Source organism: Tympanuchus pallidicinctus, unplaced genomic scaffold (genome assembly GCF_026119805.1).
Source record: "Tympanuchus pallidicinctus isolate F22 unplaced genomic scaffold, pur_lepc_1.0 scaffold15, whole genome shotgun sequence".
In the NCBI taxonomy this organism is placed as follows: Eukaryota; Metazoa; Chordata; class Aves; order Galliformes; family Phasianidae; genus Tympanuchus; species Tympanuchus pallidicinctus.
In genome coordinates, this window is record NW_026294669.1 from 13,914,357 (window position 1) to 13,931,208 (window position 16,852).

The window sequence follows — 16,852 nt, forward strand, 5'->3', positions numbered from 1 at the left end:
AGAGCCAGAGAGCAGAGCCAGAGAGCCGAGGCCAGGCTCTCCTGCAAGTGCTCACCAGTGTGTGACACTTCCATGATGCAGCATCAGCTGGAATGTAAACGTCTGGCAAAGACAAAGGGAACAAAGCCACCTGAATCTTTTCCTCTGGACAGGAGCCTGGCAGCAACCACAGGAATGTTCCTTGAAGCAAATGATACCATAGAGAATGGATGAAGTCCTTGACACCAACACCTGACTTAAAGCTTGAGGCCCTGCACAAAAAGCATTGCATAGGGGGTATGAAAGGACAGCAAGCACCTAAGGGAGGCATTTCTGAATATTGGGAATCAGCAGGCAATATCCCTGCAGGCAAGCACACAGCCTTCCTGCAGAAACCAGCTTCCTTGTGTGACTTTCTTTTGCTCTCCTGCCGGTATGCAAATTATGGTTAAGTGTTGTGACTCTGAACAGTAGTAGACTAATCCGAAAGCACCACATTTGTTGTATGGCTGACAAGTAGGTCAGAATCAGGTTATCCCCAAGAAAGAAATGGACTTGGCTTGGCAAAGAGGAATGAGTACTTGCAGGGCTGTTAAAAACTTGTGCTTCCCCAAAGAAAAGCATTAGCAAGCAGGGAAAGTACAGCAGTGGATCCAATTAAAAACACACGCGGAGACAAAAAGAGAGAAAAAAGAAACCAGATTTGTTCAAAATTCCTTAAAAAATATACAAGGGGAGAATCCAGACTTGTTTGCCATAAATGAAGAGGCAATCACAGTACAACACAGGTGTCCAGGCCCAGAGGGAAGGCAGGGGAGAGGGCAGCCAGGCAGCAGAGAGAATAATTACAGACTGCACTGAGGGTATCTGCACTTACTTTGGGATATTAGTCCAGCTTTGTTATGAGGACTCCACTTGGAGGCATGCCATGGAAGAAACACTGAAGAAATTTTGGCTACTGCTACCCACTCGGGTGAAAGGAGTTGGAGTCTCTCCTGCTCTGACACCAGTCTTGAGGTTAGAGCATAGCCCGGTAAGACTGTGCCTCAATTTCTCCAAGTTTCTCTTCCTACAGTACTGCTCATTATCAGCTTTGCCAGATGCTCTTGAAATCTCTGCAAGGAAAGCAAACTTCAGTAGGAAAGATACCATTTTGAATTTGTTCTAACAGCCACTGTTCTGATCTTTGATGGAAGAATTTCCTAAAGAGGCACTACCTTCTGTTCTGATCATCCCAAAGACTTCACAAAGCCACCAGTGATTCATGGGTACCAAGATGCTTGCTAAGGAGAGCTGATTACATGCGTTAAAAAAAAAAACAAAAAAAACTCCCAAACTTTGTTCAAAGCAAGTCCCTCTCCAGTGATTTGGCACAATGCAGACCTAGCAAATTTCTTTGCTTTAACTCTGCTTGTATATGTCATGCTTCTCTATAAAAGCATTGTTTTAAAATTGATTGGTAGCTATTTAGGAACAAGGTTTCTTGCTGCCTTGGTGATAATGAATCATCAGCACATTGAGCTTGGTTGGGTCTTCCTTAAACCACTGGTAAAAGGAAGAACTTAAGAAGAAAGTACAAATGTACTCCAGGTTACTCGCATGAACTGGGGTTCATGTGTGGGACACCCCAATCTAATGGTAGGATTGCTACCGTAAGGAATGGTCTCATCTGTGCACTTCAGATCATTTACATGCTTTCTAGAATAACAGACTTTTAAGTGAGGAAAGTTAGGATCAAATGGAAGTTGTTCTGTGTGCAAATATGCCACTGAGAGATGAGAGTGAGTAGAGAATAGGCATTGACTGACCTCTCCTAAATAGCATAAGATCAAGTCTTAAGAGTCCTCACTGAATACAGAGGAAGTAGAGGATTTTGCATAGAGAAAAAATTTGGCCATCTCCTTGATTCGTTTGGACGCAAGAAAGGACTTACCCAGCTTTATTTTAGCTGTCTGTGATATGGAGGATACATCTAAACTAGCCCCTCCAGCTCCTATAATCTGTATGAATGTAGGCAGTTACTTTCAGATGTGGTGATCCATGCCCAAGCCTCCACTGATTACATCTGAGTGAGCTGTAGAGAACGCTTAACATGATTAATTGAGATGGGTCTGTCAGCACCCCATCAGATGAGTCCTGTTCAAAATCTGTCAGTCCTTGGGCAGCAAGCCAGTGCCATCCTACCACCAGCTAGGGTTGCAGCTTAGGCCAGGACTGTGATGTAGCTTCAGGATGCCCTGCATTGTGGTCAGGGCAGAGCTGGAGCAAGGATGGAGAGAGAGGGGTATGCCCAAAAAAGGAGTTAAATGTGACCCAAGCCTTCATCTGCCAGTGCTGTCATCAGAGAACAGGAGTTGTACTTCTAAGCCAGGAGGTATTTCTGGGAGCTGGATGTAGCTTGGGATAGGGCAGTGCTCTAGGGAGAGCTGTGAATGGAAGGGGAACCATCTGCTTATGCCTTAGGGATTGGGAATCTTAACCAGCTCATTTGCAAGATAATTTTTTCTTCTGAACTTACCTGACATCAGCCACTCTCAAGATACTTACAAGGTACTTGGCTAGAAAAAGCACAGGTGTGTTCTAGTGCAGCTGTGCCCATCCTGCTCATTTAGGGGCTTGGAAGGGTTTCCAAGAAGAAAGCTGTTTGCTCTGGGACAGGAGAGATTGATGAAAGTGGGGAGAGGGTTGACACTGAGGGCTTGTATGGTCCAAGCTGAGCTGGGAGTCAGCAGGATTGTGGGGTTTCCAAGCTCCTGAATCAGCTTTTAACCTTTGGCAAGTCACCGACCTGAGTCAGAGCAGCTGGAAAGTTAAAAACTTAGTATGGCAGGAAAGGAAGAGATGCTGCACTGAGCTGATCCATTGTCTCTGTATTCAGGCAAAATTTAGTTGAAAGGTACATATGTCCTGAACTGACATGCCTTTGTCAGGAAATAGTGTGACTTAAGATCAGCCCCCTCTTGCTGCTCTGAAGTAATATAAGGAATGAGAAGATAAATGGACTCCCATTAGTTCTGTGATTAAGACATATGCAATTTAATGAAGTGGAAATCTTGATGGATTTGTTTCTGACTCTCCAGTTAGGAATTCTTATGGGGAGATAGGAGAAATACCAAGGAGAGGTTAGATTAGTTTTTGCAGCCTTTCTTTTAATTAGGTTTTAGAGAAGAATGGTCTGTTAAGAAGGGGTGGGGTTGGAAGTGCAGTAGAGGGAATAAACCAAGGTCAGAGATTTTGTCTATGCTATTGCTTTTTCTTACACAGAGTGGGGCAGGATGCCATTCCCATACTTTAACTGTAAAATAAGGCAACCATATTTGCTTGGAAAAGTTTTGATACTGTCTACTCACATCCATATTGTAATATAATCCAGATAATTCATGAAGTCCAGTCACGTGGATGCTCTGAGGCCACTGCAAGGAGAAATCAAAATCTCTAGAGACCTCTGGATAGAAGATAAGAATTTCTTTTCTCCTATTTTTTTCTTCTGTCAGGCTCTGAACAAGCAAGAACAGAAAGCTGGCCTTCCTACAGACATATTTCCCCTGCTATCTTCCAGCTCTAAGTGAAGGTTTGGGTTAGATTATATTTGATTAATTCTCTTACCTTGGATTGTATGGGAATGTCACTAAGCAATATGGTCCTGAACACTGTTGAACTCTCCCTTTTTGCTGCTCCTCACATCAAGTCTAGTTGTGTTGAAGATGAGAAGTTACATCTCTCTGCAAACTAAAATAATTCTCAATTAGTGTTGGTCACCTGCAAGGCTTGGAATAGGAGGCACAGTGATTCAGTGAAACTTATTGTTCAGTACAGCTCATATATAGTGTACAGTACAGCTCATATATAGTGTACTGCATAGGTATAGTGTTTCCAATTAGGTCTGATAGTAAAAGAAGATTCATGGACTATCTCAGGTATTAGCAGAAAAATGCTGGCCCCAAAATGTTGAGGGCACTGGCCCAGAGAGTGGGAGAGACATCTCCAGGCTCCCTCAGTTCCACTGAGTTCTTTAACCACATGGCTTTCATTAAGAAGCCCTTAAGGCAAGTGTTTGGCCTTTCCTTCTCCACTGACCCTTTAAACAGTTAACAGCACTCTATATCTTCCCTGCAGCAGAAGCAATTCCCAGACACTGAAGCATTTTCATTGCAAAACACAGCTTGGGATTCTGGACTCGGTTATTTGTTTGGAAGATGTAGACAAAATGAAAGTGTAGCAAACTCATACCAGATTGGATCCACTTCAGAAGCTGCCAAACAGCTGCCAGTGCTGTTGGGTCAGAAGACCTTGCCAGGCTGATCCCTGGGGCAGGGGGTAGGTTTTAGTGGAGGAACCTGGGATTTGGAGATGAACTGTACAGTTAGTCTGGAACAGAATATGCTGTCTACTGCATTTTTCCACCTGCAAGAATATAAACATGCCCCCTGTCCCCTTTCCATGCTGAAACGCAGCTGATCTAGAGCACCTCCACAGCAAAAACACCACTGGGCATTTTGCAGTTATTGCAGCATCACTTCAGACGAAAAAACATACACAAGTCCCTAAGCAGAAGAAAAAGAAGAGAAAGGAAGAAAAAGTTTGCAGGGTGCTGTGTAGCTCAGCTCAGTGCTCTGGTGAGAGACAGGGCTGTGGGTCACCTCTTTCAGTCCCATCCTGAACAGAAACATTGGAGAGCGAGTGGAAGCTGCTGGTAAGAGGGAAGGTCTTGCAGGCCTGGGTGAGCAGACTTCCTACCTTACTAAATGATGCTGATGTTGGCTTTTGCAGTACAGGCTGTAAAAGTAAACTGTTGGAGAGCATCTGAGATGTCCGGTCAGCGGGTGGTCCATGGCTACAGCACAGTGCTCTTGTACTGCTCCTGGAGAGACAGATGGAAAGGTAGAGAAAGGAAAGGGAGGGAGAGAGATCCAGCTCAAGCAGTTTGGCATATTATCCCAAAATGAGTTAAGAAGAAAGAAAAAAGCTGAGAGCAGTACAGAGGTTCAAAACCCTCTGTAAAGAAATGTAAAGAAAGAGGAGATCTTTATTTGCTGGCTTTAGATCTGAAAGGAGTTTTATTTCATTGCTAAAACATACAAAAGACAGGGAAGCATCTTCCTCTCTTTAGGGGCTTATGAGAGCTCACCTTGTAAATCTGCCTGCTCAGAAAGGTACAAACTTTTCCATATGTTGTTGGTAATGTATGTCAGCTTCTGGTCACGTGTTTGTTTGGAAGGGAGCTCTCTCTCTGTTATCAGAGATTAAACAGAGACAGAGAAGTCTAACAGAAGCAAGATTAAACTACAGCGCAAAAGGGGTTGGAAAGAAGTTCCTTGGGGACTGCTTGAAATTTTCCACTAGAATCTTCTTCAGTGGAAAATTTGCCTTTTAATAAAAGCAGAATTGCTTTGTGTCAAGTTATGACCAGTCTGGGGATTCAACTGGGAAATCTTCAGACAGTGTCTCCTAGAGGCTGTCACTGAAAATCGTTGTGACCCATCCAGTTCTTACGGTGGGCTTGCCACACGAACTGTGTTTCTCACAAAGCACCACGGTGATACAACTTCCATGGCACATGGCATTGTCTCAGCAAGAGGGGGGACAACACTGCATCATGAGAGATGTGGGCAAGGCAGGAATGTCAGCTCACAGGGAAGGACACGGACACAAAGCATACCAGCTACAACTCCCACAGGGGAGCATTTCTGAACTGAAATGGAGGGCTCTTGGCCAAACATTTTCATTGTTTGGTAAAATCTCAACATTTTCCACAGGAAAAGAAAACAAAAACACAATGCAAAAAAGCCAGCATTTTTCAGCCCAGATTTATCCAGCCAAGGTTTAAGAAACTACCCTCTACTCCCCAACTAGGACTGGGTTGCTATTAAGATCCACAAAAATTGAGGGTGGGAACCAGATATTGCCCAGGACTAATCAGACCATTAGTCTACGAGCATAGGGAAAGCCCATCCATGTGTGGTTCTGGCTTGGACTGGTGACTTCCAAGTAATGCCAGACCATATAAGGCAGAGGCAGGCAAAATCTTGCCTATTTAAAGGATTAAGCAAGTATTGAGCATGAACAGTTAATACTACAAATTCTCAGCAATCAAAGAGTGACCAAGGGAAAAAGGAAGGTATGGGTTTTGTGTCTGTGAGCAGCAAGGAGATACAATACCCACCTTACACGCAGGCTCAGTTTCAAGTTTCTGTTGAACAGCATCTGATACCTCCTTTTCCACAGGTGAATTACCAGACAGACAATAGAGACAAGTTGGCTAAGTATGCGAACATGTTCAATGGGAACGTGCTGGCTATGGGAGGGAGGGGAAAGGTGGAGGAAGGCTTTACTAGTAAGCAATCTTTTCATGTTTTACTTATCTGCATTGCAGGTAAGCTTGTTACTTGATAAATGGAGACCATGCCCTTGGAATTCTTCACAAAAGATTATATTTTCTACAGCCATTTACAATTACACCAGCATTGTGCCATTTCACTCTCCTTGGGCTGGGTGCATACTGCAGTGTATTTTCCTTCAGCTCAGCTTAAGTAATGAGTTTTCTCTTTTCCTCTTTTTTTTTTTTTTTTTTTTTTTTTCCTCCTTCCTCCCTCCCTTTTTATTCTAACAGGGGGAAAAAAAAAAAAAAAAAAAAAAAAAAAAAATCAAAGACTGAAGCAGATAATTTTTTGAGTGTCAATGTCAAGTTGCATCCCCCACCAAAAACCACCACCTGAAACAAAGCTTTGCCAAAAGTTACGTAATGTTCAGGCCTGATTCTAAGAATTAGGACTTATGCCAAGAATGATAAAGTTGCCTTTAACTCTCCCCCCACCAAACAAATACTTAAGTGTCTCCTGGAAGATTACTCTCAAGAGACTTAATTTCAATACTGACAAAATAGAAGGTGGAGAGGTAGTGCTATGTATGACTGAAAGCCTTCCACCTGAACTGCCAGAAACCAGATAAGTGCCCCCTTGAAAGCACAAGCAAGGGAAAAAGGTAGAAATAGAGCCAAAATACAGGGAAGAGTAAGTAAATATTTATGCCAGTGTCCTGCAGATTTTTTGGTGTGTTTTTAGTCTCTGGTTGGTGATGAAGAAACTCGGTAGATGTGGACATGCTAGATATCAGAAAGGATTCATGTAGGCAACATACAGATAAATTTATTCCATATGAGATACCACCAGAAATCTTGTGAATTTTTTTTTTTTCCCAACAGTACTCATAGGTCAGTTAATCACAGTGGAGGTCCCCGGCTGCACTGAGTGAGGACCTAAAAGATAAAGGGCAGCCAGAAAAAAATAAAAGCACTGACAGCTGTTGAAGCAGAAAGCCCTCATCTCCAGCTCTGAAAGTCCGGAAGCTGCAGTTTGCTCACAGAATGAAACACTCCCTACTCACCCGGTTCATAATCTTTCCCCTTCACATCTGCCACTAACTGCTGTCAGCAATGGTGTTGTGGAATAGAGGAATCCAGTCTGATATGGCTTGTCTGTTCAGATCTCCCTACTAAAAACACTCTGCAGTTTACTAAAAACACTGTGCAGTTTGCAACAGCTAGCAATGTATGACAGTCACAGGTGCTTTAGAAACAAATTGACTATCCATGTGACCAACCAGAAATACCTCTCCAATCTGCTCCAGAAAACAGAATATTATGCCAGATAGTCTGCATTCAAGGTCTCATCTCTACTGTGCCATTAAGACATTAAAAAAAACAGTGATTTTCATTGTTTCTTTGGGGAGACTCCTCAGCAGAGCTCTTGTCACCATAAGGCATGTTTCCTTGGTCTTCAACTTCTTCAGTATATCTAATGGCTCTATAGCCTCAGAGCAGTTCAATGCTTCTCTCTTCTTTTTCAGCCAAACTGACAGGTGGCACCTTATGCAGCACAGTTGTCACTGAACGACTCTGAAATCCTGCCTTTCCTGCAACTCAAGGCGGGATTGTAGCTCCAGCTGAACAGACCTCAGAGAATCAAGCTCTTGGGGTCCTACTTTGCCAGTCTCCCAGCTGAATCCCCTTACATTGCACTTATACTCTTAGGAATAAAGCTAGTTGAAGTGTGACTTCTGCAACCACCACCAGATTGCAGCTGGGATCTCCTTTCCAAAAAGCAACTCAATATAGGGAAACTGAACTGCAGCACCCATCCAACAGTGAAATGTCTTCTCTGTTCCAGTTCATGCCTGAACAAGCTGACTTAAAACTGTTTGACCCTAGCAGAGATGTGAGGTAGATGCCTTTCAAGCTGGCATACAGTGTAGCCATTGGAGAAAAAGTAGTTCAGTTGCCTGTCGGCATTGCTTGAGCTGACTAAGCTTGATGTTGCCTGAGTGTTGAACTGAGCTCCCCTGCCTGTCCATCTGCATCAACTCGTTTTTTAGCTCAGACCACAAGAGACCCAAAATCTTGCGGCATTTTTGGCTGCAAAGTAATAACATTTCTTTGATAGGACTCATCCTTAATTCTCAGGAAGGATCTTTTCACCCGACTTCCTAAGGAAAGTAGGCTTGAGCAATAGTATTGTCTGCATTTGTATGTGCCAATCTGTTTCTCTCCAAATAACTGTCAAACCTGTTGGCCAAATGATAGAGATCTCAGAGATTTTCTGAGATATAAGCAAAAATAAGCACCAAGAGAGATAGAGAGATAAGTGGGAGCCTAAGTTCATGTGTTTAAATTAAAGTCCTGAGAACAGGAAAAGTTTCAAACAGAGGTCTTCATTAATCACCAGACAAATCAGTGGGAACCCAGGCATCAGTAGTACTACATGAACAAACAGTTTGTTTGTCCAGTGTTTCTTCCTTTCTCTTTTTTCTTCTCGAGTCTGTACACCACTGTGCTAGATGCTGTACAGACTCAGAAATACACTTGTAATAACACAGCAGGAGAGTTGGCATGCAGAAGAGTGGAGAAATCACCCTAGCAGACAGCTTCTTCAGTTCACATCACTTTCTAATGTCAGGCCAATTCATGGTGGAGGGGTGAAGGAGCAGAAAGGGAACAACAACAACATCTTACAACTTCAACAACAGAGGCTTCAAATCGACCAAGAAAACAGCTGTTATGTACACAGACTGCTGGTCCTTCCTCAGATGAAGGGCCTGTTGGCTCTGTCTCATGTCCCAGACTCATGTCGCCTCCAAGGCTGAAAGACTGGTTCCTTACTCTGAAGCTTGAGTCTCCTGGGCTTTGGTAATATTTTCATGCCTTTCTAAGTTGTCTGCTTTAATGAATAAGGAAATAATACGACAGACTGACTCCATGGGCTAGGAGATTGGTTGCTACTTGCTTCATAGCAACTGTCCAACAGAATGAGAAGAAATGAAGAGACTCAGATTGCATTTCTAAACAAATGTGAGAGGGATCAGGTAATGATTTCCCAAGCATTGTCCAAGGAGGTGGCATGATTGGGCAGGCAATGTGAACAGCTTACACCAGGGCTTAAACCCTTCTTCAAAACTCCTTTGCTCACCTGCATTTCCTCTGCTGTCTTCCAGCAGCTCCATCATTCCCATTGCCACTTCCCCTGAGAACTACTCAGTTTCAGCTTTGTGCACTGCTGAAGGACACTGGGGACTTTTCCCTCCTGGTATGCACAAACTCTAGACTCCACGATGCTTCCACAGACCTTGCCTTACACAGATTCATCCAGCTCTTTTACTTCCTACTTCTATTTTCTTTTAAATCCTGTTTTTCCCTTCTAGCCCTTAACACCCTCCCCCTCACATTTATCCCTTAATCAAATTGCTATATGCTCTTCTCAACAATTCTTCTCTAAATCCCACAGGCGGGTTAGAAGCCCCCTGAGGAAAGACTTTTTTTGGCAACAGAGTTGAGATAGGAAAGAGGTCCTTGTCAGAAGCATATTCTATCCCAGAAAGGTTTTAATCCTTCCAGATGCTTTGTCACAAACTGTGCTTTTATGCTGGTGCACTTTTAAAAGCAGCCAGAATACATGCAGAGGTCAGATCTCAGAGCCAGGCTGGAAAACTCTAAATTGCTCTTGCCTTTGATTCTCATGCTTTAAAACCACTCTGAAGTTTAAATAAATGGATTAGAAATGAGTTAAAGAGCAGGGTGCTTAATGCTGCTGCTTAAATCTATAGCCTCAAGCCACGGCACTTTGGGTGGTGAGATCCCGTCAAATCTCACCAGCTCAGCAGGCTCCAAACAAGTTGAGGCTTGGATGCAGATTTCTGGCAAGAAGCAAGGTGAGAGAGACCAGAGAAGTGGCAGTGGTCCTACTGCATCATCACAGAAGCAAATCCCCACTGTGGTGGGGTGGGCAGCTGGGTGTACACGGGACCATCATTTGGGGAAAAGCATCAGCACCAAAGCTATTTGCCGCTAGTACTAAAGCTCTGACACCACATATTTAATTTTATTTTGCTTTAAGACTCATGATTTCCAGACTTCTATCCAGCTGGGGAGAAGGGGGAGCAATGATAATGTAGTAGGCTAGATCCTCTCAGGAGACCCGGCTGCCTTGAAAGCCCATTCTGCTTCCCGTTGTTTATTATTGTTGGATGGTGATAGCACAGCTGCTCTGTTACATCCTAGAGGTGAATGCAATTCCAGAGCTGGATGAAACAATTGTTGTGAATGCCAGCTTGGCAGCAGTTTTGGCCCTTCCTGGGGCAGACCTTTACCCCCCACCTCTCCTACAGCTTTGTTCCACGAAAGAAGAGAAAAGCATTTTGTAGTTGCTATTGAAAGAAATTTCTGAACCTTTTAGAATAATCCCTGTTTTAAAGAAAAGTGAAGTCAGTGAGAGAGTAAATAACTTCTATAGAGCCACAAGTGAAGGCTGCTTGTTAACTGTGGACTTTCTGGCTGCCTGTACATACTGTCCTACTAGCATTCAGCATCCCCACTCACTAGTCCATTTTTCACAGTGAAGCCAGTGGTGATTGTTTCTAGTTCATAGAAGGAGAACTGAGACACCAAGAGATTAAATAGACCCAGCCACAGTGACCCAGATAAGCCTGTGGAAGGAAGTACTGTTGGCTAAAATCCCAAATTTTGAATGCCAGCATACACCTCGCCACATACATATGAGCAGCCCAAACATGGAGGGAGCACAGAATTAGTTAGTTCTGTTTCCAGAGCTCATGCGCTCTTCTCTTTGCAGCAGGCTATAAATTATGCAGCATTTAAAGATGGCTTTCTAAAACCCTGGCTTTAAAGCTTTTATTTATATCTCCCACACTGATATTTTTCAGACTTGTGACAGCTCCCACCTTCACAAGCTGGGGACATGCCAAGCACCTGGCCTTTTCTATAATGGCCCATTCCCCCCTCAGCATGCTCCCATCACCTCTTTTTTAAGCAACACTTAGTATATCTCAGGCAGCTCTTTATTTATAGGAGAGGTATAAAAAAATGAGTGGAAGAGAGTGAGGATGGTCAAAGGGAGAAGCAACAAATGTCTTAAATGGTTGACAAACTTCCTATGACTATATCACACTAGAAAAAAAAATAAGGGCCGGAGTAGCCAAGATCTCATAGTGACAAATAATGTAAGAGCAGTTTAACCCATGTAAATGACATTAGAATCAACGTGGTCAAGATTGGAACAGATGACTAAAGGGAAACACCTCTGTTGTGCTCAGTTCTCACTTTGTGAACAAGCTTACATAGCCATACTTCTGTATGGCCTCTGGGATTCCCCGAATGCAACAGAAGCTTGAGTACTGAGTTTTAAAAAGGACAGCCAAAACCCAGCATACAGCAAAAGGCCTAATGTCAGCTTCCCTTTTGCTAGGGAACCTTGCTCTAGATCCCAGGCTGTTGTTTCCCAGTTGCTGTGGTTTAACCTGGCAAGCAGCTAATCACCACACAGTCCCCTCTCAAGTAGGGCAAGGGATAGAAATGGAAACAAAATAGAGCTTGCAATAAAAACTGTTTACAAAGACAGACAAGGAAAATGGAAACAAATGGAATTATAACAACATGTATTTCTATATACGTATATCTGCAATGCAATTGCTTAGCATCTGACATCCAGCTTACAATACAACTGCCCAGCAATCGATAACAAAGCAATATCTCACTACCTGCCAACAAACACCCATCAACCCCTGAGCAACTCCCCCCCAGTCTAATGGTCTTCTGCACGATGTCACACGTATGCATAACCCTTTGCCTATTTCAGTCCAGCTCTCCTGGTCCCCTGCTGCTGTGCCATGAAGGCAGTGGTTCTGCCCTGCCAAGACCCAGCCTAGCCCTGGGCTCACTCCCATCACTCAGCAACTACCAAGACATGAGTATCCTATTAATACTGTTTACACTGAAACCAGGACATAGATTGAAAAGTATATTTTGGTATCACAGTGGAGAGGGATGCCTGTCCAGGATACCCCACCAAACTGCAGGGATTTGATGACTCCTGGCAACTCAATATATCAAAGAACCACAGAATCATTAAGGTTGAAAAAAACCTCTAAGATCATCTACTCCAACTGTTCATGTACCACCAATATTGCTCACTAAACCATATCCCTCAGTACCACATCTCCATTTTTCTTAACGCCTTCAGAAATGATAACTCCACCACTTCCCTGGGCAGCCTGTTCCAATACCTCACCACTCTTTTAGAGAAGATGATTTTCCTAATATGCAGCCTGACAGGAAGGAACAGCTTGTCATGACAACTGAATTCTTCAGTATTTGCTTATATAGGAGACAAATATCTTCAGTATTTGCTTGTATAGGCACCCTGCTGAGTGCCATGACTTCAAAGCCTCACAGTGTCCTTGGTGCAGTAGTGAGAGACAGAGCCCTACAACCTTGGTGGTGCTCACTTCTCCAGGGCCCAAGGAGCATTTCTGTGCCCCAGGCAGGCATGCTTGCAGTGTTAGGGGAACACAATTCAGCTTTGCGAAATCTTTCAAGGTTTTGAAATGTGTTTTTTTGGGTCCGCCTTGGAACAGGACAAACATTAAAAAATAATAATAAATAAAAAACGTGCATGTGAGAGGCATAATTGTGTCAGAACATCTGTTTTTGGCTCTATGCTTTTATTCAAATGTCTGCTTCTCCCTTGTCTGAAGTGAACAGCAGGTCTCAGAGCTCAGGAATCTGGCCAGAGAAAAACTTGCTTAAAATCACTTTGTCCTTTCCATAAAAATGCCCCAGCCTTTGGGGGAATGGTACATTTCAGCAAAAGTAACTTAAGTCAAAATGCTCTGACCACCTCCAGACTGTTCTCAGTGGCACCAAGCACTGCAGGCAAAACAGAGACATCTTGGCAAAATTACACCATTGAAATTGCCGGCAGAAGAGCTCAATTTAACACCCACTAATTGTTGCACAATAGTTACAGGAATAAACTGAATTTGTTAATTAGATGCACACCAATGAGTAATTCAAGACTGGTTTAAATAATTATTCCTATCTTCCCAATAGGCTGTGGTGGTGATTAGCTTGCTGGCTGTTTTTCTTGACTGTTCTGCTTCAAATAGAAAAAAGGTGAGACACCCATGCACTGAGCCATGGCACTCCTTAATGAAACCCTACTCCCTGGATGCTGAGACCAGCTCGCCTGCGGCTGTTGATGGTTGCTGCTTCTGACCACAGAAACGTCAGAGGCAGCAAGGTGGGCTGCCAGCAAGTTCTTGGATCAAAAGTGTGCCAGTGAAATTAAATTAATACTTTTTAATGTGTTTAATTCCTGATGGGAGACTTAAGGGCAACAGTGCCATAGATGCAAATCTTCCATTATAACCACAGGAATAAATTGGGCTGGAGAACAAAACTCTCCTCCCTGGGACATAGCAAAGCTACTTGTCCCCAAGCCTGGAGAAATGCCCTCTGCTGGCTCAGGAAGACTTCTATTTTTTTTTTTTTCCCCCTCCCAGTTTCCCTGCAAGTTTGCTACCCTAGAATCTCCCAAAAGTGACATAAAACTATACTTTAGCTAGATGGGGTCAGATTTTTCTCCCCATCCTGTTCCTTACTCAGCAGTTTCTCACCCTCCTTCAGTTAGCTGGCTACATCTATGCTGCTTGGCACATGCCATGCCTTTTTTGTTGGACCACTGGGAAGAGATACCTCAGGAAAGCACGCAGAGAGAGTAGTGGAAGAGGATCAATTTAACCGGCTTTCTGAAATCTATGAAAAAAAAAAAAAAAAAAAATAAAATCACAGCACAAACACAATAGGGAAAAAAAAAAAGAAAGTAAACTAAGCCAAATTCCATTCCACTGTGTGAGCTGTGAGCTGCTTGTTTAAAAGGACTATCCTTTTTGAAAGAAGCAAGAGAAGTGCCCAGATATTAGAGAATAGTGTGGTTATACCACAAACAGCATTCATTATCAAGTCACTTAAAGTCTCAACTGCTTAATATTTCTGACAATCAGTCTCTTCACAGACCTAAGGAAACTATTTCTACTGAAACAGCCACCTGATGACTGTCTAATGGAAAACAGCAGTGGTACAAACTGGCTCTGGGTGTGAAATACTGTAATCTAGGATTTGTGGAGGGAATTAAAGAAGGCAGCACACAAGCAGGAGCCAGGAAACACAAAGACTAATCTTGACAAAAATGCAGGTGAATGGCTGTAAGTTCCAAGATGTTAACTTTGCATTTTCCCCTCATAGAATAATGCCTCTAAGCACCCCAGAGATCCCTTGTCCACCTTGCACTAAAGCACTTGTTTATTTAGTGGGATGTCAGAGGCAGGAAAGAGAAAAACAGAAGTATAAAGCAAAGTTATGTCTGGACGCACTAATTGCAGCTGCTTCCTGGCTGCCTAATATGCAATCCATCTCTGGAAGGGGCATTGGCAAGGGTTGTAGCAGTTTGTGAAAAATATGAACATGAGATAAAATCATAGAATGGTTTGGGTTGGAAGAGACTCTTAAGATCATCTAGTTCCAAAGCCCCTGCTATAGGCAGGGAAAAGTTGTTGGCCCTTCATCTTCTCACTGCTGGGTTAGGTTAGAACCACACTAATTACTTAATGCTGAGAACCATCCCCTGCTAAATTTTCCTCGTTACCTGTCCCTCCTTCCTCACAGGTGATTCTGCCTCCTTTTTTTACAGCAAAGAGAACCAACACATTCGACAACCATTCTCCTTCTTGAACCCTAAGCAGTGACCATTCTCTTGTCTTTTCAGGATATCTCACTGTTTTGGTAGAACTTCCTCTCTCATCTGCTCTTTGATCATTTATACTAATTACATCACCACTTCCAATGAATTTCAGCCAGTAACTGAGCTGCCTCCATTAGGAACATAGACAAGCTTACTGTTCAGTCAGTGGTGAGAGAACAGGACCTTCCAGTTGTGATTCAGGTCTTAAGTCACCTGTGCAACCTTCAGACAGTTTTTAACTGTAGAGGGAGCTGAAAGCTAGCAGGATCCTTGTTTATTTGCCTGAGGTGAGGCAGGGCTAGACAATTGCATGGACAGCGCTGAAGCCTACAGGTCAAACCATCCAACGTAGAACATTTGAACAGCTTACAAGAATCCAGCTTCAAGTAAGCAGCTTAGAACTAAACATGTGAAACAGTCTTAGACAAAGGAGGAAAAACAGACAAATAATTCCTTTGTTGAAATGTATGCTTTTCCCTTACAGTTGCATGAGGAATCTGAAGATAGACCAAACCATGGTAGACAGAGGTTCCCAAAAGACATTCATAATTTGCCACCCCTGAACTTGAGACTCAAACCTCCACTTTTCTGTTGATCCATACTAAAAATAAAGTCATCCAATTGGCTAGTAGTCTTATGGCTCCTTGCACTTCCATCTATTGCTCCCTCAGCATCACCACTGGAACTACCAAATGAAGATAACAAAAGTTACCACATGACACCAAATATTCAGTTTTTTTTCCGGTTTAGTTTTGATAACAATACAAAGATGGTTTTGCAGAGCTCAAAGACTAAAACTTTTCCCCAGCCAACCAAATAAGAAAGCATATCAACAATCTAGCCTGCTTTTTAATGGAATGCTAAGGAAATTACCTATTAGCTTCAGCTGCTCCAGCCCCGCCTCTGGAGAGTCCAGCCATTCCTTGATACAGCTGTGGCTTCAGTACTGCTCAGCATTAACTCCTTACCTCCCACCTTCAATTACAGACCTGCTCATCCCAAAAGCATTTCATTGTTCTCAATTTGTACCAGCCATAATGCAGAAACAAAAAGCAGTGAGGACTGTTATTAAGATCTGTTCTTCTCTATCAGAAGGGAGAATATGTATATGACTCTAATGAGGAGGAACTCAAGGAGTTTCTAGTCTTTTCTTTTATGGCCTGAGAAGTGTTCTGTGGTATACCAGTAAACTCTCCCTTAAATGTTCTGCTTCTTCTACCTTCGCTCAAAATTGAAACTGGCTGTAACAAAAATCAAAATAAACTTCTCACTGACCAAATAATGGACAAATGTCTCAGGCATCCTGAGAAGAGACAGAGACAACATGGATGTAACAGAAAAGTCATTTACAGAAACTGGCTAACACTGAACAGATGAATCTGTTTCATAGACCAAGTGGGGGCAGGAGATTCTCCTGCAGTGAAACAGCATGGGAACTTTTCCATAGACTTTAACGCAATAGGAACATGATCTAACTACTCCACAGATTTTTTTATTTTTTCCCCAAATTGTCATGATCTAGATGCATAAATTGGCTTTTCCTGATTGACCTGAGATAGTCAGCTCTTTTCTGCAGTGTGATTGTCTCAGCTTACTGACTCCAGTTTAAGAGGCTACAGTAGTGCTGAACACAGCTCTCTACATTTCAGTGGATACCAATCATGCAGTTATGACATTTTTGGTAATTGCTTTTCTTTTTTTCACTGTAGGGTTCAAGGGATCTCAAGGGATTTTCCCACCTGAGATCTTCCCTTCTCCCCCTGCTCCCCCCCCAGTTACCCCTGATT

The 16,852-nt window shown here is 43.0% G+C and overlaps 2 long non-coding RNA genes across 2 annotated transcripts in view; both read right to left on the reverse strand.

Moving 5' to 3' along the window:
- Positions 1 to 657: 657 nt before the first annotated feature.
- On the reverse strand, positions 658 to 5,524 carry LOC128077015 (uncharacterized). The gene is made up of 3 exons (XR_008204777.1): positions 4,717 to 5,524; positions 3,586 to 3,708; positions 658 to 1,094 (listed from the first exon to the last, which is right to left on the reverse strand). It is a non-coding gene; the product is annotated as an uncharacterized LOC128077015 (long non-coding RNA).
- Positions 5,525 to 5,984: 460 nt separating this feature from the next.
- Positions 5,985 to 16,852, reverse strand: part of LOC128077224 (uncharacterized) — a 63,346-nt gene continuing 52,478 nt past the window's right edge. Inside the window, exon 3 of the long non-coding RNA XR_008204889.1 lies at positions 5,985 to 6,582. This is a non-coding gene — a long non-coding RNA (uncharacterized LOC128077224). The remainder of the gene's footprint in view (positions 6,583 to 16,852) is intronic.